General features: G+C 38.3%; 1 protein-coding gene and 1 long non-coding RNA gene across 6 annotated transcripts in view; both read right to left on the bottom strand.

The window, feature by feature from the left end:
* LOC120380561 overlaps positions 1 to 1,109 on the bottom strand; it is a 54,232-nt gene extending 53,123 nt beyond the window's left edge. Inside the window, exons 1-2 of the long non-coding RNA XR_005587803.1 lie at positions 968 to 1,109; positions 401 to 627 (exon numbers count right to left, since the gene is read on the bottom strand). This is a non-coding gene — a long non-coding RNA (uncharacterized LOC120380561). The remainder of the gene's footprint in view (positions 1 to 400; positions 628 to 967) is intronic.
* FRMPD4 (FERM and PDZ domain containing 4) overlaps positions 1 to 24,759 on the bottom strand; it is a 451,884-nt gene that overhangs the window by 397,645 nt on the left and 29,480 nt on the right. The gene's annotated exons all lie outside the window — the stretch shown is intronic.

Genomic DNA, 24,759 nt, shown 5'->3' with positions numbered 1-24,759 from the left:
GAGACAAGATTTTCAGAATCTGAGTAACCTTAATGAAGCTTGAAATGGAATCTATTTAAGGACACAAGTTGGGCATCCAAAATTTGAATCATTCAAGATCACTAATAAATTTTGAACATCTTGGCTTAGAAGTAAAAATTGTTTTACCTGTGATATAGATTAATAGATAAGGCCAAAAGGAACCATTACAATTATCTAATCTAACATCTTGTCTAACATAAAAAGGTAAAAATTTCACTCAGTAATTTCTGCATCAAGCTCAATAATTCAGAACAAGGGAATAATAATACTGTCATCTCAAAAACATTGCAAACTATAAGCTAAGTCATTTTGTTTGCTCAGCAGGTACAGAAAATATCGTTTTAAAAACATTTGCTTTTTTTTTTTGTTTAAGACATACTTTCTGCCAGTTTTGTGCCCTAATCCTCTCTTGACAATTAGCATCCATCAGCCTTGTGGATAGGTTTCGTAACTGCATTGATAAGTAGAATCCAAAAGATTACATAAGATGATACTTCAGCAAAATGTTTGCACTTAGATTTCCATTTTATTCTATAACCTTAAACACAAATGTTCTTTTCTGCTCATTCGTATATATTTAATCTCTTCAAGCAATTAAGGCAGCATCTGTAATATTATCATGAGAGAAACAAGTTCAATAAACTTCTCTTAATGTATTTGCTCTCATTTACAAATAATTCCAAATGTATATGGAAGAAAATATAATCATATTTCACAGTGAAACCTAACAATCATTTGTCTTCAGGAAAATGTATGAAATAAACAATATGAAAACCATTATATAAGATCCTAATCCTATACTTCATGAAAGCTTAAACAAATAACCAGTGTTTCATCATCTATCATATTTCACTTCTCATTTTGTTTGTAATCATCCTCTTCCCAGAATAGAGGAGATTGACTCCCCACCCCCAAAATTTGTATCTAATGAGGATGAAATATTTACATGAAAAAGTATCCAAAAAAAGATATCAGTTATTCTGATAATTTTCCTCCCTCTTCACAAAAAAATGGGGGTTTTGCTTCCACTTGCTTCTCTAAAGAACACTTTCCTTTGAAGTTCAGCATAGTATGAACAAAAATTGTATACACATGCACTCTACAGTACCTAACATTCTTCTGTTACTATGGTTATCTGCAAATTCTAGTTTGAGTGTTGACCAAATGTTGGTGATATTCACCGTTACTATTATAACAGATAATTAACTACAAATGCATCTAACTTTTCATATGCACTGTTGTTGTAGTCATGCACCCAGGGTATTAGAAACGAGGTGGGTGAGGTAATATATTTTATTGGACCAACTTCTGTTGGTGAAAAAGACACGTTTTTCATCATTTATCCTCCCAGAAACAAGCAAAACTGCAGGATGACAGTGTGAGTGCATCAGTCAAAAAGTATAATATAAAGCTTTAAATAACAACCATGTGCAGGGGTATAACAGGCCAGGGGAGGCTGGTTGTGGGTTTGGGTGGGGAAGTTTTTGCTTTATTATGCCCATGCAGGTTCCAGGGCATCTGAGGAGGCAGTATATGCTATTTAGCTTCCCAGGTTCACCAGTAATCTCCCTGACTCCAGAGCTGCCTCAGCTGCCCCAGAACCTGCATGGGGCATATCTAAAGCTCAGATTTGTCTTCCAGAAGAGACACTGTGGCTTTTCCTGTGTGTCTTGGGGTCTGGGAAGGGGACACGCAGTGCAGCTGCAGCTGGCCTGGGGCTCCTCCAGGCAAATGAGGATGGGTTAGGGCTCCTCCGGGCAGCTGGGGGCGGGGGCAGGGTTTTGGCCAGCCTAGGGCTCCTCAAGCCGGGGTGGGGGTGGGAGAGGGCTCAATGTTCTGGCCATGGGGGGGGGCAAGGGGTTGTTGAGGGTCCAGCCCGAGCAGGGGTGCAGGCAGAAGGGGCGGAGCCAGGGGTTATACTCCCTGAAAGGGGGGCTCCACCCGCCGCCCATGATGATAACCCATTTGTCAAAAACCCAGTAATGAGTTGACGTATTTTATATCAACAGGTCATAAAACAGCATCATGTGAAAGATAACATTCCAGGGCCAACAAGACAGAAGATGGCCACTTTGTTCATAATGTTACAGAATAAATAAGTAAACAAACAAATACATAAATCTACTCAAAACAAAGGGGTATGTGGCATTGAAATACCATGGCAATAAACATTGTATAAATGCCTAGAAAGATAGATTAAACACAAAGAGCAATAATTACTTGTGAGGGAATTCTGTGCCAAAAAGTTAAAAATTCTGCACACAATATTTTAAAATAGTGCAAAATTCTGCATATTTTATTTGCCGATATAATCGTGCCAATTTCAATTATTTTGGGAATTTATATCAAAATATCTGTCAGCAAGTATGTCTGTAACAATACAGGCCAAAAAAAGAGATGCCTAATAAGGAATCTATTGCCTGTCTACTAAGACAGAACTTTGAATAATTAATTTAAACTACCATACAGAAACATATTTCCCGCACCCCTCCGAAGATGTGCAAAGGTTTGGGGGATTCGGGGGTAATGGAGGAGCTGAGGAAAAGGAAAGCAGCCTGGGAGTGAACCTGGAGAGTTGTTGGGTGTTAGTGGGAGAAGCACTGAACAGCTTCTTTGGGGGCGGGGGAGCGACTGTTAGAGAGTTGGGGAGCCTCCCCCATGCATATCCTGGCTGATGCTGAGCCTCTCCCATTCAGTCAAGCACCTCTGTCCCAAGCCCCAAGTGGCTCTGTAGCCTTCTCCCTCAGACCCATGTGGCCCTGGAGCCTCCCTACCGCCTTGTCCCTATGTGGCCCTATGTGGCCCCTGGCTCAATGCTGTCACCCCACTAACTCCCGAGCCCATGCCCCAGTCTGTCCCTTCCACTAGCTCTTCTGAACCTCTGTCTGTGACCACCCGCTCCCCACACTGCCTCCTAACCTGGTTCCACAGGAAGGCTGCTGTGATGAACGCAGCCAACAGTTAGCTGTTATTGCCAGTCAGCTGGCTGTACTGGCACCACAGTGGCCTTTGGTGGGCAAAAAGTGGAAATGCAGCACTTCTTGGGCCGAAAGTATTTTCTGTGGGAAAAAAATTCTACACTGGATATGAATTCTGTGCATGCACTGTGGCACAGAATCCCCAGGAGTAAATAATGAACCAAGCAGCCTTGGCATCACACTACATATGGTCAGGATACAAAAGGCTGCCCTCAATATGATTCTCCACCCCCACTCTACCACACAAAAATAGCAGGTAGGGAGAGTCATTTGTCAGGAGTCAAAAGTTTCAGAATCAATTATACTAGCCGACTGGAGCTTCCTATACTTTATTGGTGTAAAGGAGAGTGATACAATGTGTCCAGAATTACAAATCCAAAGCAATGTTAATTTCAATCTGATCTAATGCGGAAACATCTGATGTTAATCTTAATTTATTCTTTACAGTGAATAGCAAAGAGCCACCACATCTGTCTAGACAAGCAGACCACATTGCATTTGATCATCTGGGGGAAAAGTATTGTCATGGCAGGAATATCATTGTCCCAACACTCTGTCAAGGAAATCACAATTTTACATTGGCACTCCCAGTATACATGTAGGGTTTGTCTAAACTAGGATAAAAGATACAGGCAGAGAGGGGGAAGAGACCTAGAACATGTTAGCTCACATGTTCTACCTAACATACTGTATGACTCTAGTGTAGACTTGACAAGACTTCACCATAACCAACTACCGTGTGCTGAAGTACAACTTGCCAAGTGTACACTACAGTTTTAGAATGTGCTGGCTAACATGTTCTGTGTTTTATCCTAATCTAGGCATACCATTGACACAGCTTAACAAAACGACTTGCACCATAACCTAGGTTTTTTAGCTTTTTATCAGGTTCCCAAAGAAATCATTTCACATGTGTACAATTTTCAAAGTACAAGCAAATAGAAAGATGGCCAATTTTTGAAATTACATTGACCAATGCTCACAAAAATACTGCCAGGTTCCCAAAGTTGTTTGAAAGTTTGTACTGAAAACCATATCTGCAAAAGTCACTAACATATTTTACCTTTATACAACTCTAAAGATAAGAAGAGAAACAAGTAGTTAATCCAAGGCTGTTCGTTCATTTAAATGAGCAGCTGTGTCATACATCATTTTCCCTTCCAAATATTTGTTTAGCTCTTCTTTTATGTATTTTACACTAGTTTTGCCAATAGCTGCCTTCAAAAGTCTATTCCTTGCATTGACTTATCTCATTGTAAAGAGCCTCATCTAAATTCCTTTGGCAGATGACCTTTCCTTATTCTTCGTTTGATCCGCTTGTTTCCCAGTATTTGGCACATCTCAAATAGCTTTGTGATAGACATCCTATTTATTTTAAATAGCCCATTCTACCTTACTTTGTCTTGGGTACATTTAGCGCTTTTATGCACATAGCCTTCTTGCACTTAAACCTTTTTTATGAACAGGCTGAAGTTTATTCCTTCCATCAAATATTTACATAAGAGGTTCACTGTATCAAGAACGAATATAAACTGCTGCACAAACAATTTCATTCATTTACCCCTCTTTCAGCTGCTTGAATATTCATCATATTTCAATCCATATTCATTTGAGATATTCCCTTATCAATTACTAGTTTAATGGGGGTTCTACTATTATTTACCCAGTCATTACTGGTTGGTACTCTCTGAAAGTGTACTTTTCAATAAATCTGTGTTAAGCAAGCATTCATTTAAGTCGATTTTGATGTATTTAATATGGTATTAATCCTAATTTTCCTGTTAAAAGAATCTGAGTGGAATGTTTTTTGGGTTTCCATTCTGATCTCCTTTCTCCTATTCAATACTTCTTTTAAGAACCCTAAGTTAAAAGAAACATAAGTAGCATCTCTGCCATAACAAAAATCGTGACTGCTGATGGCTAAAACACATATATTTTTGGTCTGTTTTCTGAGCCCTAAGAAATAAAGCAAAAAACTTGAGAGATTCTTTGGTTTTTCCTTGACACGTCATTGTTGCTGAATACATAATTCAGTAAAAGCTAAGGCTGCAGGAGGGAAGGAGGGGCATACCATGGGATTCACTACATTACACCACATTAAGAAAAAAGTAATCTTAAAATATTTACAAGTGATAATATATGCTGTGTTAAAACTCACTAGATATGTTTATGCAAAAATAGTAAATGAAACCTCACATGAATCCTGAGATGAACTATAACTGCAAATTTAATTTATCAATTAATAGGATCAAGCAGATAGGTGGAGACAGTTTTTTAAGATGTGTTACTGACCCTTAAATGTTTGTTCCCTCTTGCCTCACTGACAGGGAAACAATTTAATTTTAATGCAGTGCTTTGCAAAAATAGGGAAAGATTTATACCTCAGTTAATTTACCTCTTACAACGCTGGTTTTATTTTTAAAAATAGTCTTCTATATAGTTTGTGCCTTTTGATTCTCAAGACACTTTTTAAAAAAATTTTTTTATTCTTATCAATTTCTGTTTTAACTTTTGGGGGAGGATAAATAGGCATGACAGTATCTATATCTTATTCTCTTTAGTTATTTCCATTTTTAAAAATTAATGTTGCTTAATTTCTTGTTTTCTGCAACTGTTCTGTAATATATTAAACATATTACTTAGTAAAACATTTTGTAAGCATATTGCCTTTTTTAATTTATTACAGAATGGGATTTTCAAGAGCACATGTTTTGAGTGTGCATTGACTCCATCTTGTTTGGTTTTGGCATTACCATAATTTACTAATGTGAGCAATTATAACCCTGCTCGTTTTCAAACACTTTTGGAACATGTTGAGTTCTTCAGAGGGATTACTCATATGAGTAGTCAATGAGAACATTCACATGACTAAAGCTATGCATGTGCCCAAAACTCTTCAGGATTGGGTTACCATTAATAATTTGTAATGAACCTCTCATTCAAACAAAGAGAAGAGTGTGTCACGCCTTTGCTACCATCTTTGGCTAGAAGCTGTTTACTACAAGAATGGGGACTACAAAGTATCACTGTGTACAGAAAAGCTAGGATTTCAAAAAAATAAAGGTTTAGAGTTTTGCAGAAAACTTGTTCAAGGATGACAAATCCCAACGTTTATTCACACCCATGATTTTTCCAATGCCAGGGAGAATGACAAACATCGGTATCAAGGCCCCACATACCATGCTGCAAACTCAGGAGCCGAATCCTGAGGCAAAAGCTCCCCAGCTTCTAAATTAGGTGCTGAATTATGCAGCAGTTCAAGTAAGTTTAAAAATTGCTGTTTCTATTGGGGGGGGAATGAATAGCAGTCATTTAAGCGTCCTAAGGTCCCCAGCCCCATGGCAACTGGCATGGCAGACTGTCGTGGAGAAGGTGCTTTCAGGGTTTCTAGGCGTTTCTGAAACATGTTTCAAAAATGTTCCTGCAGTCAAATGAAATACTGCAGTCATCTAAATCAGCAAGAAATTCCAATTTGGACAAACTAACTTTTTTGAAGAACTGAGTCTATTTCCCAGCCAGCTCTATTAATTATACTTATATCCATTAACTCTTTATTAACTGAATTATGTATGATTCTGTATGATGTCAGGCTAAATGGCCTAAAGTTACCCAAGTCATCCTGTTTGCTCTTTTTGAATATTGACAGAACAGTAGCACTCTTCCAGCCTTTGGAATCTCTCTAGTATTCTAAGATTTATTAACAATTAACATCAGCAAGTAAGAGATCTCCTCAGTCAATTCTTTTAGGACTCCTGGGTGCGAGGTATCTGCACCTGATAATTTTAAAATGTTTATCCCTAAAATGTTTAACTTGCTCCTTAGTTGCTAATAGACTGGAAAGTGCATAATCATCATAATGTGAAACAAGCATATCATCCTGTTTCTTTGCAAATACAGAAGTATTTATTGAATGGCCGACACCTTTGCTAGGATTTCTTTTGTTTCTAAAACATTTCAAAAATTCCTTATTGTCTTTAGCCCTGAGAGCCAGGTCTTTAGCTTACTTTATAAATTGTCTTTATACCTGTAATTTTTCATTTATTACTTTGATTGCTATTTTCCCTTTTTAAAAAAATTCTTATTCCTGCCTTATTCCACTGAACCATGATGGTTTTTAGCCAAATTTATCCTCTTTCTTGATTGTGGATTCTTGACTTTTTGGCCAACTAATAAACTCTTCTTAAAGAACTCCTACTTTTCATTCACATTTTTCTGTTGAAATTTTTCTTCTCTGACAGTTTTGCTCATGATTTTTCTCAACTTTGGGAAATTAGCCATTTTGAAGCACCTAATGCATATATTACTCCTTGAGACTATCCCCTGTTTACCCATATTGAATACAATGAGGTCAAGATGACTGGTCCTTAGGAACTACCAACTTCCAGGCAAGTGATTAATTTATCTTAATCCATCATAATGAGGATCAAAATATAGTTACTTCATGGTGGGTGTGGTACTTTTGTGTTAGAAAATTATCTATAATTTTTAGAATTGTAATGATATTTTACTAGTGGCTGCATGAGACCTCCAAATTGAAGTTCACCATAACAACAATTTTTCTTTACATACAGGTGCTGATGGAGTAACTCATCCTGTTCTCTGGGTTTAATTTGGTGATCTGTCACAGACCCCCACCAGAAACCCCCTCCTGCCCATTGTTAGGTAGCACACTGATCCATATGCATTCAAGATCCTGTGGTTCTGAATTATCAATAACTCTAAAACAGGACTGCCATTGACTTCAATGAGGCTAGGACAGTGGTCCCCAAACTTTTTCAGTCACACCCCCTCCTTACACCAGAAGCCGGGGCTGGGAATGGGGCCGCGGCCAGGATGGGGCCAGAGGCACAATCGGGCCAGGGGCCATAGCTGTGGCCGCGGTTAGGAGCAGAGCTACAACCAGGAGGAGGGCTGGGAGCAGAGCAGCGGCCGCGGTTGGGGCAGGTCTGGAGTAGAGCTTGGGGCAAAGTGAGACAGCAAAGTGAGACCACACATCAGAGTAATAGGTTTCTAATTGTCTGGATCCCAATTTTTCCCTTTTTTAAAATGCAGGTAGGACATTAGCTAGTCTCCAGTCATATGGTATTACCCCAGAATGAATAGATGTAGTTAAAATTCTTGCTACTGGACTAGCAATTTCACGTGCCAATTCTTTCAGTATTCTGGGATGGAAATTATCCAGTCCACCCAATTTGAGCACATTAAACTCTTTTTTCCCCACCTCAGATGTGATAACTTCCATTTCTATACACCATTTCCATCAGCCATCCTGCCTTCATGACCATGTTCTATATCACCACCCTTATTAAAACCAAGCATTCATTGAGGTTTTGGGTATACGCAGATTATCTTTAATCTCCTTCCCATCCACACTCCACAGTGGCCTAATCCTATTCTTCTTTAGTCTCTTTTTTTATTATACAGCTAAAACCCCCTATTATTTAAATTTTCTTGGCAAGAGCTAATTCAGCTTGATTTTTTTTTTAGCAACTCTCACTTTATTCCTACATTCTCTAACCTGCAAGATGTCACTTTCTTTGCTGATCAATCCCTTTTTCCATTCTCTCTAGGCTCTTTGCTTATACCTAAAAACTTTTTTGAAGGGTTTCAGCCAGTTGGGGGTGAGGCTTTCCCTAGGATGCAAATTTCAGACAGATTTTTGTATATGTGATTTGAAGATTTTCCAAGCCTCCTCCACATTTAAGTCCTTGAGCTTTTCAAGCCAGTTGATTTCATTAACTAATTCCCAAAATCTTCCCTTTTGAAATAAAAAGCCATAGTTCATTTCCTCATTTTGATTATCCTTACATTTAATTTAAACTGAATCCAAAGGTATTTCCTATGACCAGCTCTTCTACGACTCCTTACTACTTACCAGAACCTAGTCTAAATTGCATCACCTCGTGTTGGTCCAGTGATGAAGAACACTGTCTATCGCATCGAGGAATAACTGGAGCTACCAGTATTAGTAGCATTTATTCGCCAGTCTCTATCTTATAGAACCTCTTTTACAATCCTTTTGCAGTGACCTTGACCCAAGCAGGCTCTTTTGTCCAAATGATCACTTATTTCTTTACAATTAACTGCTTCGTTGATGTACAATGCCACCTTTATTCCTATCTCACCTAAACAGCACATACCCTTCAGTATCTATATTTCAGTCTGAGTGCTATTCCACCATGTTTCTGTAATCCCCATAATATACTGTTTGATCTCCTGCACCAGTAGTTCCAGATCCTCTCTTTTTTATTTCCCAGACTCCTTGAATTCATGTACAAGAATTCTAGTTGTATGCCTCAGATCTCACAGTTTTCTGTACAGATTAGGTAGTCCTTTCACTAACTGTAACACCTACCTACAATTCTAATCAATATTTTTAATTTCTTTCCACTTGCAGAAAATACTCCTACCTTGTGGTGTTCCATTATCCCTTACTATGTCTTCATTAAGCTGACTTTCCTCCTCTAGAGTAAACATGGTTGTGAAGATAGAGAGAACTGGATTGCATTCCTGGTCATGCACTATAAACACCATGGTTAAGTTCCAACTCCAATGCTGCCTTTTGCCCTCCCTTACACCTGTGCCACTTCTTTGAAGATGGGGTAGCAAAATATGGCCTTGCAGGATCTGTTTTACAGGGATGATGATGATGTATAAATCAGCAATAAGACATTGCGACTTTCAGTTCAACTTGAGTTTGCAAGTAGGACCGTTAGAAAAACAACATTTTATTTAAATAATTTGTGCAATTTTGTTCTGAAAACCATCGAGACAACAAACAGACTCTGATGGTGTCATTTTCAGACATTTTTCAAAGTAGAAGTACACGATAAACAAGCTAATGTTGGGTCATAAGGACTCCATTTTAACTGAGCTGTATTAGATACTGCATTTGCTCCTTGGAAATCTTACTCCCAAAGTTATTCATTTCTATTTTTATGCTGAACAACAAAAATGTTGGGGTGATTCAAAATCATGAGGAAATGTGAAACCAAAACATGTTACTGTATCAGATATTCTCTGAGAGATCTGTTTAGCTCTGTAATCAGTGTCATTGCTCAGTAAATAGTACTGGGTCAGAATAATAATCACTGAACTTTTCATTTTTAAAGATTTCAAAGTGAAAACTTTTCAAAAAGTGACAATCCATTTGAAAACAAAATATAAAATAGCCTGTACAAAGCTTTTGGGAGCAAAAAAAAGTGTAACAGTGAGATATGTATTGGTTACAATGAGCTTGTATTGGTCCTGCTTTGAGCAGGGGCTTGGACTAGATGACCTCCTGAGGTCTCTTCCAACACTAATATTCTATGAATAGAGGATATTATATGGATTCCACTAGCTTTAGGTGCTACTATCCATGAAGCTAATAATATGGTGTACATATCCAACTCCCTTTATGAGATCTTTTTATATTTCAAAGTGATACCAACTTATTGCCCAGAAACTATATTGTAGATTGTACACTGGTTTAAAAATCTCCCTACAATTGCACTAGATGATTAGATACATTGTTTTGCTAAAATTGTAATTTTGTCACCAATGTTTTCTTTATACAGTGTATGTTAGTAGTTTGCTTCAGTATTACCCCATGTACATTAAGTGTATTTACTTAATAGCCAGATCTGTGATTTAGAGCCTAGGCTTCTAAGTCACTTAGGTGCTTTTGAAAATTTTACCTTTAGCCTTTTCATTTGGTTAGCATGTGAAACTTTAAAAGTTAGATCAGACAAAACAGTCAAGGTATAATGACGGGAGGAGAGATGGGCAAACAGCTGATTTTATTTTTGGTTTTCTCCAAAAACTTGGTGAAAAAATTCTGTTTGGGTCAAACCAAAATAAAATATTCCAAAAATTTCAGTGAATCAAAAAAAAAAGGGTTCACTCAACATTTTGCTTTTGACAGATCAGCATTTTCCAATGGAAAAATATTCCATTGGAAAAATTCCAACCAGCTCTAATAATTAAGGTTGTCAACATGGTTTTACTAAGGGTAGATTTGATTGACAGGCCTGACTGACTTAAAGGAAATTACAGGTTTGGTTGATAAAGGTAATTGCATACATGTAATGTATTTAAACTTTTGTAAGACACTTGACTTAGTATCAGTGTACAGTCTGATTAAAACATTAGCACTAAACAATATCAGTAAAAACACGTTAAATGGGTTAAAACTAGCTGACAGATCTCAAAAAACAATTGTCAATGGGAAATCATTGAATAGGGTTCATGTTGTATTCCACAGGGATCAGACCTAGCCCTCACACTATTCAATATTGCAGTGTTTCCCAAACTTGGGATGCCACTTGTATAGGGAAAGCCCCTGGCGGGCCGGGCTGGTTTGTTTACCTGCCCCATCCACAGGTCCGGCCGATCACAGCTCCCACTGGCCGCGGTTCGCCACTCCAGGCCAATGGGAGCTGCTGGAAGCGGCGCAGGCCAAGGGAACATCATGTTACATCTTTCGTTACTAGCACAGGAGAGTTACTCTGAGACAATATGAAAGCTGTACAGCACAAGTGCATGATTAGAGACAAGACACTTGCTAGCAGGTCTTACAGCTGAGCAGCTAGACGGAGCCCTGCAAGGGAGATTTTTGGTCCTAAGTCTATTGACAGATCAGCAAGAGCCACTGGCCTGGGTACCTGGAATGCAAGAAGTGGGTTTGCTGTTTCAGACAAAGCAGCGAACTGCAGTCACTGGGAGCTATGATCGGCCAGACCTGCAGATGGGGCAGGTAAACAAACCGGGGCTTTCCCTATACAAGTGGCATCCCAAGTTTGGGAAAAACTGCACTATTGCATCAATGATGTAGAAGTAAATATAAAATCACTGCTGATAAAATCTGTGGTGGGCACAAAGATCTGCAGAGGAGCACAGCGGGGAATAGTGAGTAGGAATAAGGAGGTGAGTTTACCGCAGCATTGGTGAGACTGATACTAGAATATTGTGAACAGTTTTAGAATCCACATTTTAAAAAGGATGTTGCAAAAGTGAAAAAGTTGCAGAAAATAGCCACAAAAACATGTTGAGGTCTGCAGAAAATATCTTACTGAGAGAGACTTAAAAAGCTCAATCTGTGTAGTTTATCAAAAAGAAAACTGAGAGTGAGTTGATTACAGTGTATAAGTACCCTCAATGGGGAGAAAATTTCAGTTACTGAAAGGCTCTTTAATGTAGAGCCAAGAACCAATGGCTAGAAGTTGAAGCTAGACAAATTAAAATAAATAAGAATTGTGCCTTAACAGTGAAGTTGATTGACCATTGGAACAAACTTTCAAGGAAAATGGTGGATTCTCCATCAGTTTTCCTATCAAGATTGGATGACTTTCTGGAGGATATGCTTTTAGTTAAACACAAGCTATTGGGCTCAATGTAGGTGTAACAGAGTAAAATGTAATGGCCTGCGATATACTAGAGGTCAGACTAAATTACCTAAATCGTCTCTTTTGGCCTTAAACTCTATGAATCATTTAGTACTGATAAGATAAATAAAGTATTAGTAATAAATTCACACAGGATCAGTGACTGCTCCATTGGAAATAAATATCTTGGCTTCTCCACGACACATAATTCCCCTAAGTATTTCAGCCTTTCTATGTAGCAGCAGGAGACCATTATCCTCTGACAACATGCTATTCCACTGATATTATCTCACTTGATTTTATATAATGGGGGATAGGTGTAAAATTATTCCTCAGACGGCTAGATTTTATTCAGGTTTTAGTTCTCACATGCACATTATAGCAAATCCACATTTTAACTTTTTATTGTTTCAAATATTATAAATTTGAACTAGTGTGGCTTGGATGCAATATGAGTTTTGGTTAGTACTAAATGTGGCTAAAATTTAACTTTAATATTACAGAAAGTTATTAGCAGTTTTAATATTGTTTTAATAAAAATACACTCAAATTGTCTGATGTCATAATTGCAGAACCTAACACTGACAACATTTATTAATTTCAGAAATAATTATTTTGGGCCAAAGAGAAGGTTCATCTCACAATTTGCCCTCATTCTGGCACTTCAGGCTTTTACATTATACCCATATCTCCTCTACAGTATAGCTGTTAGCTTGACACTGCTCATCCAGATTACCTATGCTTCCCAACCTGAAATAAAATGGTTTATGTCCCTATGTTGGCACTTAATTATTTCATTTTATTTGAAGTGTGTAAATACCACAATATGAAGAGAAATGGGAAGACATAAAGGAGGGACAGTGAGATCTATCAGATGGTATAATAGCATCCAAAGGAAAGTGGCTGTAGCGCAAAGGCTTGGGACATTCAAATCAAGACTGAACAGAACACTGGAAAATAAACCATAAGGAAAAGAGATAGGCACAACCTGCAGTTTGGCTGTTAAATTTTTCAAAGTTCAGAGGTAATGCAGATGCAAGGTTTCATTCTGGGCTCACCTCTACCATGAAACAAGCCCACTCTGGAATGAGGATACCTTTGTTACCTAAAAGGTTTCTATGGTCATCTCTATGATTGATCTCCCTCAAAATGTGGATAGTTCATTACAAAGTAATTTTCAGCATTCCAGTTTAACTGTGTTCCTCTACCTCAGACAATAAGAAAAATAGTGAACTGTTTTTTCTCTTCCTCTCTCACCTTGGTCACACTCTTTAGCCGTATTAATCCTGAATTTTACCTAATGCCAAAAATTAAAATTTAACATTTTTTCCTGCATAATGCTTTCATATATATATATATATATATATATATATCAGAGAGAGAGAGAGAGAGAGAGAGAGAAATATTTAAATATCTTTGCTCATTTGAATTGTGCCTGGGAATCCCCTGGAAACATATTGCTAATACTTTGACAAAGGCAGTTTTTGTCTCAGAGAACAGTCTTGCATTAAAGTCTCAATTAGCAACCAGATTCCATTGTGAAATACATCAGTATAAATTAATGTCATATTGTGCTAAGCTATGCTTGCCACCTGTTCAGAGCTTGCTATCTCTGGTTCCTAACCTAGACCACTGTGTTTTAGCAGTGCAGGCTTCACAGCTTCCTATGCAAATAGGTTTGTTACAGACACACAGTATAACAATGTCATTTTAAGCTACTGGGAAGAAAATGAGTGAAGCAAAGCAAATGTCAGAGTAACTTGAGGCCAAAAAATGAGCTTTGAAACTGTTATTGAGGTAATTCTGCAAAGAAAAGTCTGTCTCTTTTGAACTCCTGTATTCTGATCCTGTCATGTTGCATCAGTACTTGAGATATGAATATGCAATTGAGACACTGCTTCATCATTAACAGTCTTGATGCAGACTTAATTCACCCAAGGCCTAATGCTATTGAAGTCAGTAGAATATTTATTATTCATTTCAAGGCTGAAGAATCAGGTCCCAAACCAGTGACATATTTAGCTGTTCCACAGAGCCTTAAAAAAAGACTGTTTAGTCCATACCAGAAGCAGCAACCTCCCTGTTCTCGGGCCCTCAGCCCTGCTTACATGCACAAGAAAATTAAATAAATCAGATTTAGTTAATCTGAATCAATTCGTCAACTCTTTATGTACTCAGATTTGAAAGCTCCAGATTAACATACCAAGGGAACAAATATATCGAAAAAATAGTTACCACTTCACTCTTTTCTACACCTACTGACATACATTTCAACACATATACTCTATTATACAGCAGTTGTATTTATAAAGTCTTGCTGTACATGTAATGAACACACTATAGAATCTGATTCATTAACAAACAGATGGTGCACATTTTTTCTAGAGATCTTTAATACATCAGTCAGGATGTGGATTACACACACAAAAATATATTGGCACAGAAGAGAAGAGGCAATTTGGCAGGATCTAAACAAATGCAGATTAAAGTGTGCAAGCTCTACTGCATATGAGAACCAGAATAAATAACTCATTAATGTTCACAGAACAGACCCCAAGAGTTATAACTGGAATGTATGTGGATCCTTACATAATAAATGGTAGCACCCATCTTTTGGTAGAAAACTGATTAGTTATACCCTTCATTTTCAAATAATTATATTTTTTGTCACTAAATACTGGGATGAGGAGGAGAGGAGGAGGAAGTCTTATAGATTTTAAAAGTTGCAACAAAATGTGAAATCTCAGTGCTGTGCAATATCTATTTTCCCTTAAAACACTAGAAAAAGGGGCATGTGTTTCTTTGTCTGTAGGAGGAAATAGAGCAATTGTCATGATTAGTGAGCACATTTATAGACTGGAGTAAAAAGACACAAATAGCCTTAATAAATTTTTGGCTTTACAGGAAATATAAAAGTACTTTACAGGATATAGAAGTCAGACTATCTCCTGCTTTTGAGTTCCCCTTTCTTGTATTTCAGAGTAGTGAATGATTAAGGTATGTCACTTTACACAGAAAAAGATAAGGAACAATATACCACAACAACAAATCGTTTTAGTAGTAAAAGAATGTGCCTGAGCTCTCAAGGTAAGATTCACAAGAATCCTGCAAAAATTCGAACATTTTAATGATTTATTCCACATACCACATGCAGGCTATAATTAAAAATAAAGCCTTTTCTTAAACCGTTTACTCTTCTCAATTAATTCTACAAGTGTCATTCTGTATGTTCCCCTTCTGCCCAGAAACTAGTGCAAACTCAGTAGCTCAGTGACAATTTGCAGAATCTGTCTGTACAACTTACGAATTCTCAGTGACATTGTGAAGTTGCTTTTAGGAAAATTGCTGTATCATGGAACATCTCTATAGCTATGTGCTTTCACCTTTGCTGACAAGTCTGTAAGCATATCTCTCCCAGACTAGATACAATTGACAGTAGTTAACCTTAGCAACTACTCTGACCAATTAATTTCTTTACTAAGGTGGCTGGCTGGAGTTGGGAGAAGCCACTTCCCTCCAGCTAGTCTGCAGTAGGCTGAGGTTTGGAGAATGGAGAATTACCAGCAGCAGGACAAAGGAATCGGGTGTTGTTGGGGAACACACTCAGAGCGCTCAGAAAGACTCGGGAAGCTTTGGGCAGGAGACAGGGAAAGAAACAGGCAGTATTACATGTTTGCAAGAACCATGTACTTTTTTCCACAGGAGCTTGGCAAGGCCGTGTTCTATCACTGTCATTGTTTAACACTGACTTTGATTGGCTGATGGATAAGCTTGAAAAGGCAGCTCTCAGTGGCACTGAGCTGGACAATATTCTGTTTCGAGATCTTGAATATGCCGATGATACTGTGCTGTTGGCTCAGTTTGGTAAATTGCTGCAAATGATGGCCTATCTGGTCAGACAAGAAGCAGCGTGCATTGCTCTGGTTATTAATCCAGATAAAACTACACCTCTGGTCATTATCATCTAGCAACCTCCAGCTCCAGATTACAATCAGCTCAGTATTAACCTGTCTGGATGGGACATTGAGCACATGATAACTGTCAAATACTTCAGCCGCATCACAGACTTTGTTGGAGGGTGTCTGAAAGATGTGGACACATATATTAGCAGCTACTACTATGTTTCAGACCCTTCTGTGGCCTCTGTGGAGATATTGTGAAACCTGCTACAAAGCTGTGGGTCTACAGAACCATGGTTATGCCAACTCTATTTTATGGAAGCACTGAGGAATGCTGAAGAGCGACAGACTGACACTTTTGATTCTCATCATCTTTGTCAGCTGCCCCATATCAAGTGGCTGGACAAGATGAGAAATGAGGATATTCAAAGCTGAACTCAGCAACTGCCTCCATCATGTAGCCTTTAGGGCTCTCCTGCTTGCTTGCATATGTATCTTTTCTTATGAGTTTGATCATTTGTTACATTATAGGTTTGTTATTTGTTATTATAATGGGTTTATCAATTTATATTAGAGTATTTTAACTGTAATGCAAAGAACCTACAGGCAACATCCTGTTTGTTAAGCTAAGGCAAGTTAACATATATATGATCAAGAGCTTTACCCTAGATAGGTGGTGATGAGCTAAAGTATACAGTATATATGTGTGTGACCTTTCACATAGATAAGTGGACCAGTTAAAGCAAGTTAGTGGTTAAGGCCAACCAAGTTCATGGCCTTTTTCAGACTTAACAGGTACACCACAAAGAACATGGAAACAACTGGTTAGAACAGAAATAACAGATGAGGCTAATAGTTACAAATATATCATTCATATGAAGGAACATGCCAGCCTACAGAGTAAGTGTACCCTAACATTTTTGTGTGTCAGGAAGTTGTTTGGACATAGAAAGAGGGTACTTAGGGCTCTATAATAGGGGCAACCTACCTTGTTGGGTCGTTTTAGCTAGTTCATTGTTAGTTTGTCATTGTTAGTTCTTAACTGTTAGTTGTAAGTAAACTCTAAGTTAGCTTCTGTAGTCTTTCTATAGCTTTTAGATTTAGCTTCTTCTAAGTTCTTCACTTCTCACTCAAGACTTGAGGAATCTGGACCATTGAAGTCTCTTGGTAGGCCAGAGGCAAGGCTGGTCCTTTCTCTGATCACCAGGTTATCAAGGAAGGGTGAGAATACATTAATCGAGAAACCTTATAGTATATAATACTACCTGTACTTCTAGAACAATATTACTGCTTTTGTAATTGATTATTTGATTATTTCATTTATCTCAATAAAAGGATTAAAGCTGCCTTTTGTTCTCAGTGTGAGCTTCCTTGTCAGACATCCCAAAGGTCCCTGCAAATTCTGTGTACCCTGATTCTGGGACAAGAACCTTATTATCTTCTGATCAGATTAACAGGCAAGCCTATAACTCATTATCTAAACAATAGTATTAATCTCCCATAAAATCAGGCAACAATCAGCATTTATTCAGATTTGCTGTCTTTCTTGGTATATATTATTAGAATGGAGGACCAACAAATTCCAAAGCTAATGTACCAAGGAATGAAGCTGCATAGCTAGCAATCACAAGGGTGCAAAAAGCTTTGGTGGCATGATAAGATTGCCAGTGATGGACATAAACTGAATATATAGAAACAGACCACCTTAAAGATCTAGCCAAAGGTTGATCCAGGTGGTGCTCAATCTGCAAAAAGACCACATCCCTTTGGGATTTGCCATAATGATGATGATGAAGTTGAGCATCTGTGTGTTTGCAGGATCAGGGCCCTAATCAGCCTATTACTCATCATGCCCCATTCCTACACACACACACTATTTTAGCCCTAGTTCAGTGAAGCACTCAAGCACACGACTAAGTATTTTGATGAATGGGGACTTTGATAAGTAAACCAATGCAAGGGGGCATCACTGAATGAATCAAGAAAAAGGAGAATGATGATAGAACACAACTTTTTAATTACATGCATGTACCATGGGAATCTAAAATAGTGAGAAAAAAATACATTATGTAACAGTTAAATGGAAGCTAGGTCTTTAAAAAGTGTGCTTAAATGTTCCAATGGCTCTCTGTAGAAGGAAAAATTCTATCATCCACACACTATATTCAAATATTAGGCAATAAAATCTAGCACATAATCAATATGAAACTGCTAAATTGCAAAGTTGTTTGATTCAGAAGACTTAGTTGTACAAAATCTTTGCTCCAAAATACTACATTATGTGTGGAAATTGTCCAGTGTCCATTAATCAGAATGCAAGTTTTAATTGAACCGAACTGCGGAATATCAAATGTGTGTTTTTCATGTAATTGGCAATGCTTACAAGAAAATCCATCCCCTACTAGCTGCGTTACTGGAGGAAGAGGCATCCATTTTAATTCTGACCTCTCTCCCAGCATAATGTACACCTTAAAATCTTGCAGCTAGCATTATTTGATGTCTAGGTTTACCCTCTTTTCCCATTGTAAAGGCCTGGTCTAAGGCCTACTGAGGTCAGTGGATCAGGCACCAAGTGTTTAAGAGTCTCAATTTTAACACAGAATGACATACGGAGATGGGCAAAATTAACTTATGAGAAAAAACACTGGCAGCCTTCTAATTTCTCTTATTTTCACTTTTTTTCCCAAGATCCATGCCAAACGCACATAGACTCTGGATGAAATGACATAAAAAGAACAAAATTATGTTTCATTGTATTAAATAATATGAGAGCTTCCATTTTGTATCCATACAAATTTTTTTAAATTAGATTCAAAGGTTGCTGATGGTATTACACAAATTTTGTTTTGTTAGAAATTATCTGTAATATTACATTAATGCCACAGAACATTAATGCCATGTTCATTTCTGCTAAGACCCAGCTAAAATTTTAGTCTGTTAGTAACTTTCAACAATGCTTTTCGACTTCATATCACTTTAGCATAAATAAAACTTAAAAGAAAATTTGCTAATGTAAGAGGATGTGACATTTGTGTTTTAACTGTAAAACCAAACAATACTTTGACATTAATATGATCTGCTAGAACATAAACAATAGAAAATGTATAGTATTTTATTATTTTAGCTGTATATGAAAAAAACAAATCTTACAATTCAGTAAGAAATTAAACATGCTAGAAGGTCACTTAAGTAATGTCTGGTGGAATTGAAACTACAATAGACTTTCTACAGAAATTCCTTGTTGTTCCTCTTCATTTCAGCACAGGATAAAAAAATACAAAGAAAGAGACAGTGGGGCAAGAGAAATATGTCTTAATTTCCCCCCCTCCCCAACCAATGCTATATGTTTATTTGCTTAATGTCGTGATATAATAGAGAATGTCACAAAAATGTGCTGCTAAGTCATGGTGATGGGAGGAGGGAGGGAGGGAAAATGTGCTGGTAAAGAAGAGTGAAAGCACTGAAAAAGGGAGGATCAAGTGCTTGAGAAGCCAATAAGAGCTTGTGTGCCCGAGATTGCCAAATATCTCGAGGTAGATAACACTGTTGCAAAGGCTAGAATGAACACTCCCCAAATCTTTGTGCCAGAAGACAAACATATATTGCTTCTCCTAGTAAACCACAAACATTTGTATCCTGGAACAAACATTTGGAGAGTGTCCATGCTAGCCTTTACAAACATGTTAGCTACTTTGAGATAACTGACAATCAGTTAACTCATGGTAAATCTCTAGTGCAGGCAGCTTCCCAAGACATTTACACTACATGTCAAAGTATTCACAAAATACTTCAGTACAGTTTATAGAATTTTTTTATTTCAAAGGAATTTACCAAGAATATGATAAAAACATGGCAAAATAATTAAATAAAACTGTTTATCATCCTGTGTATCCACTGCATATATATCTACATACATACTGTACACAGACACACAGCACTTACATAGACATACACATGATTAAAGTAAAATCTCTGACTTACAGCCCCCATGAGCGAACAGATCTACCAGGGTTGAAGCCTTTGCTCATGCTTGTGGACCTTGACCCTCTCTCCTCAGGGTCCCCTTGCTCTCCGTCCAGGTTACTCTTGAGAAGCCCATTCCTGGATTCAAAAGAACAATTTAAGCAGAGCTCTAGGGGCCAACTAGGCCCCATAAACTGAGGGTTGCTTTTATTTTTAAGGGCAAAATGAGTTTCATCTTCCTCATCCACCCCACCCGCTTACACACACACACTTTTCCTCTCAACCCATCTGTTTCACACTGTTTAATTGTTTGTATCCATCTGGAATAGCCCTGTACTGCCACCGCATCCACAAAGAAACAGCCATGAGGTAGTGATACAGAAGACACTGATCACCACAGCGCAGTCCCCACTTCCCTGCTTTGCTGTTTCATACTAATTTCAATGTTTTTCTCCCAAATAAAAAGGTGATGGCACCCAGAATTATAATGACTGGAACTCCACAACAAAGACATAATTACTCTTCCTACCTCAGAGTTGCCAACATTTCATTTTTAAAGTGGCAATAAAAGAATTAATATGAACAAGCTACCTCACCCTATTGTTCTTCTGGAGAATACTACTGAGGCAAGATCTCCCAGAAAAAGTTTGGAAAAGTTGAAGCAATTTGGTATGTTATGGTGCAATTGATGTGATTTACAGTAATTACCTTAAAAGGGCTGCTGGTCTGACTATGAATAAGACAAGAGCAATGCATTCTTCGTAAGGCATAAATTATTTAAATTTTCTCTCCCCCCCCCCCGTCATTTTCTTCCATTTATCATCACTTCTACTCTCTTTGCTGTTTCTTCTCCACCTGTCTTAATCCTTTAGTCCTGACCCCAAGTTTCTACCTTTTCACGTTGGTAGCTGCTGCTATACACTAAGTATCAAAGAGATAGTGCTACTTGTGCTTTCATCCACATAATCCACATTAACCTTTGAGTTTTCTGCATATATTACACTGGCCCCCAGACATCCTTTCTGGTGTCTTCCTCTGTCCTTGGTGCCCTTTCCCCATTGTTAGTGTATCATTATCCTGTGTACAGTAAATTGGGCCTTCTCAGAGCATAAGCCTTCTTTTTCAGATATGCCAAATCATTTTTTTTATGGGCAAAGATGAGCACTTCAGACTTTTCCAACACTCTCTTCACTGGCTTCCCACAGAATTTCAAATCAAGTTCAAGGTCTTGGACTTGGCTTGGGCCAAGGATATCTAAAAGATCAACTAAAGCTCCAGGATGAAGACCGTGGTCAACAGCTTTGCTCCTCTGACACAATGTAACTCTCTAAAATAGGGTAAAACTTCTCTGTACAGAAGAATCATAGACTTTAAGGTCAGAAGGGATCATTATGATCATCTAGTCTGATCTCCTGCATGACACAGGCCACAGAATCTCACCCACCCACTCCTGTATCAAACCTGTGTCTGAGCCATTGAAGTCCTCAAATCATGGTTTAAAGACTTCAAGATGCAGAGAATCTTCCTGCAAGTGACCCGAGCCCCATGCTGCAGAGGAAGGCGAAAAAACACAGGGCCTCTGCCGATCTGCCCTGGAGGAAAATTCCTTCCCAACCCCAAATATGGCAATCAGCTAAACCCTGAGCATGTGGGCAAGACTCACCAGCCAGACACCCAGGAAAGAATTCTCTGTAATAACTCAGATCCCACCCCATCTAACATCCCATCACAAGCCATTGGGCATATTTACCACTAATAGTCAAAGACCAATCTCATTATACCATCCCCTCCATAAACTTATCAAGCTTAGTCTTGAAGCCAGATATGTCTTTTGCCCTCTCTACTCCCCTTGGAAGGATCTTCCAGAACTTCACTCCTCTGATAGTTAGAAACCTTTGTCTAATTTCAAGTCTAAACTTCCTAGTGTCCAGTTTATATCCATTTGTTCTTGTGTCCACCTTGGTACTGAGCTTAAATAATTCCTCTCCCTCCCTGGTATTTATCCATCTGATATATTTATACAGCAATCATATCCCCCCTCAGCCTTCTTTTGATTAGGCTAAACAAGCCAAGCTCTTTGAGTCTCCTTTCATAAGACAGGTTTTTCCATTCCTCGGATCATCCTAGTAGCCTTTCTCTGTACCTGTTCCAGTTTGAATTCATCCTTCTTAAACATGGGAGACCAGAACTGCACACAGTATTCCAGATGAGGTCTCGCCAGTGCCTTGTATAACGGTACTAACACCTCCTTATCTCTACTGGAAATACCTTGCCTGATGCATCCCAAGACCACATTAGCTTTTTCCAGGGCCATATCACATTGGCGGCTCATAGTCATCCTGTGATCAACCAATACTCCGAGGTCCTTCTCCTCCTCTGTTACTTCCAACTGATGCGTCCCCAGTTTATAACAATAATTCTTGTTATTAATCTCTGCATTTTTCACTATTAAATTTCATCCTATTTCTATTACTCCAGTTTACAAGGTCATCCAGATCATCCTGTATGATATCCCAGTCCTTCTCTGTATTAGCAATACCTCCCAGCTCCGTGTCATCCGCAAACTTTATTGGCACATTCCCACTTTTTGTGCCAAGGTCAGTAATAAAAAGATTAAATAAGATTGGTCCCAAAGCCGATCCCTGAGGAACTCCACTAATAACCTCCCTCAGGCCTGACAGTTCACCTTTCAGTGCGACTCGTTGTAGTCTCCCCTTTAACCAGTTCCTTATCCACCTTTCAGTTTTCATATTGATCCCCATCTCTTCCAATTTAGCTAATAATTCCTCATATGGAACCGTATCAAATGCCTTACTGAAATAGAGGTAAATTAGAACCACTGTGTTTCCTTTGTCTAAAAAATCTGTTACCTTCTCAAAGGAGGAGATCAGGTTGGTTTGGCCCGATCTACCTTTTGTAAAACCATGTTGTAATTTGTCCCAATTACCAGTGACCTCAATGTCCTTAACTACTTTCTCTTTCAAAAATTTTTCCAAGACCTTGCATACTACAGATGTCAAACTAACTGGCCTGCAGTTGCCCAGGTCACTTTTTTTCCCTTTCTTAAAGATAGGAACTATGTTAGCAATTCTCCAGGCATATGGTACAATCCCTGAATTTATAGATTCATTACAAAATCTTGCTAATGGGCTTGCAATTTCATGTGCCAGTTCCTTTAATATTCTTGGATGAAGATTATCTGGGCCCTCCGATTTAGTCCCATTAAACTGTTCGAGTTTGGCTTCTACCTCGGATATGGTAATATCTACCTCCATATCCTCATTCCCATTTGTCATCCTACCATTATCCCTAAACTCCTCATTCGCCTCATTAAAGACTGAGGCAAAGCATTTGTTTAGATATTAAGCAATGCCTAGATTATCCTTAACCTCCACTCCATCCTCAGTGTTTAGTGGTCCCACTTCTTCTTTCTTTGTTTTCTTCTTATTTATACAGCTATAGAACCTTTTACTATTGGTTTTAATTCCCTTTGCAAGGTTCAACTCTACATGGCTTTTGGCCTTTCTCACTTTATCCCTACATGTTCTGACCTCAATAAGGTAGCTTTCCTTGCTGATCCCTCCCATCTTCCACTCCTTGTAGGCTTTCTGCTTTTTCTTAATCACCTCTCTGAGATGCTTGCTCATCCAGCTTGGTCTACAACTCCTGCCTACAAATTTTTTCCCCTTTCTTGGGATGCAGGCTTCTAATAGTTTCTGCAACTTTCACTTTAAGTAATTCCAGGCCTCCTCCACCTTTAGATCCCCATGTTCTTCAGTCCAATTCACTTCCCTAACTAATTTCCTTAATTTTTTAAAGTTAGCCCTTTTGAAATCAAAAACCCTAGTCACAGATCTATTTTTGTTTATCGTTCCATTTAATTTAAACTGAATTAGCTCATGATCGCTCGAACCAAGGTTGTTCCCTACAACCATTTCTTCTATGAGGTCCTCACTACTCACCAAAACCAAATCTAAAATGGCATTTCAGCAACTACTTGGTGAAGGAATCCATCAGCTATTGCATCTAGGAAAATCTGAGCTCTATTATTGTTACTAGCACTTGTCCTCCAGTCTATATCTGGGAAGTTAAAGTCTCCCATGATCACACAATTCCTATTAGTATTTACTTCATTAAAAACATTAAAAAGGTCTCTATTCATACCCAAATCAGATCCCGGTGGTCTATAGCACACCCCAAGCACTATCTCAGGGGAGGCTCTGGTAGCTTTCTTCCCCAATGTGATTTTTGCCCAGACAGACTCTATCTTATCCATTCCATCCCTTCTTATTTCTTTACAGTCTACCTCATCATTGATATACAATGCTACTCCACCACCTTTGCCTTTATTTTGGTCTTTCCTAAACAGCACATAGTCTTCAATACCTGTACTCCAGTCATGACTACTATTCCACCATGTTTCTGTTATCCCTATAATATCCGGTTTTACTTCCTGCACCAATAACTCTAGCTCCTCCATTTTGTTACCTAGGCTCCTCACAATGGTGTACAAACATCTTAATTTTTGCTGTT

Source organism: Mauremys reevesii, linkage group 1, assembly GCF_016161935.1.
Source record: "Mauremys reevesii isolate NIE-2019 linkage group 1, ASM1616193v1, whole genome shotgun sequence".
NCBI lineage: Eukaryota > Metazoa > Chordata > Testudines > Geoemydidae > Mauremys > Mauremys reevesii.
This window is presented reverse-complemented; position numbering and strand designations above follow the sequence as displayed.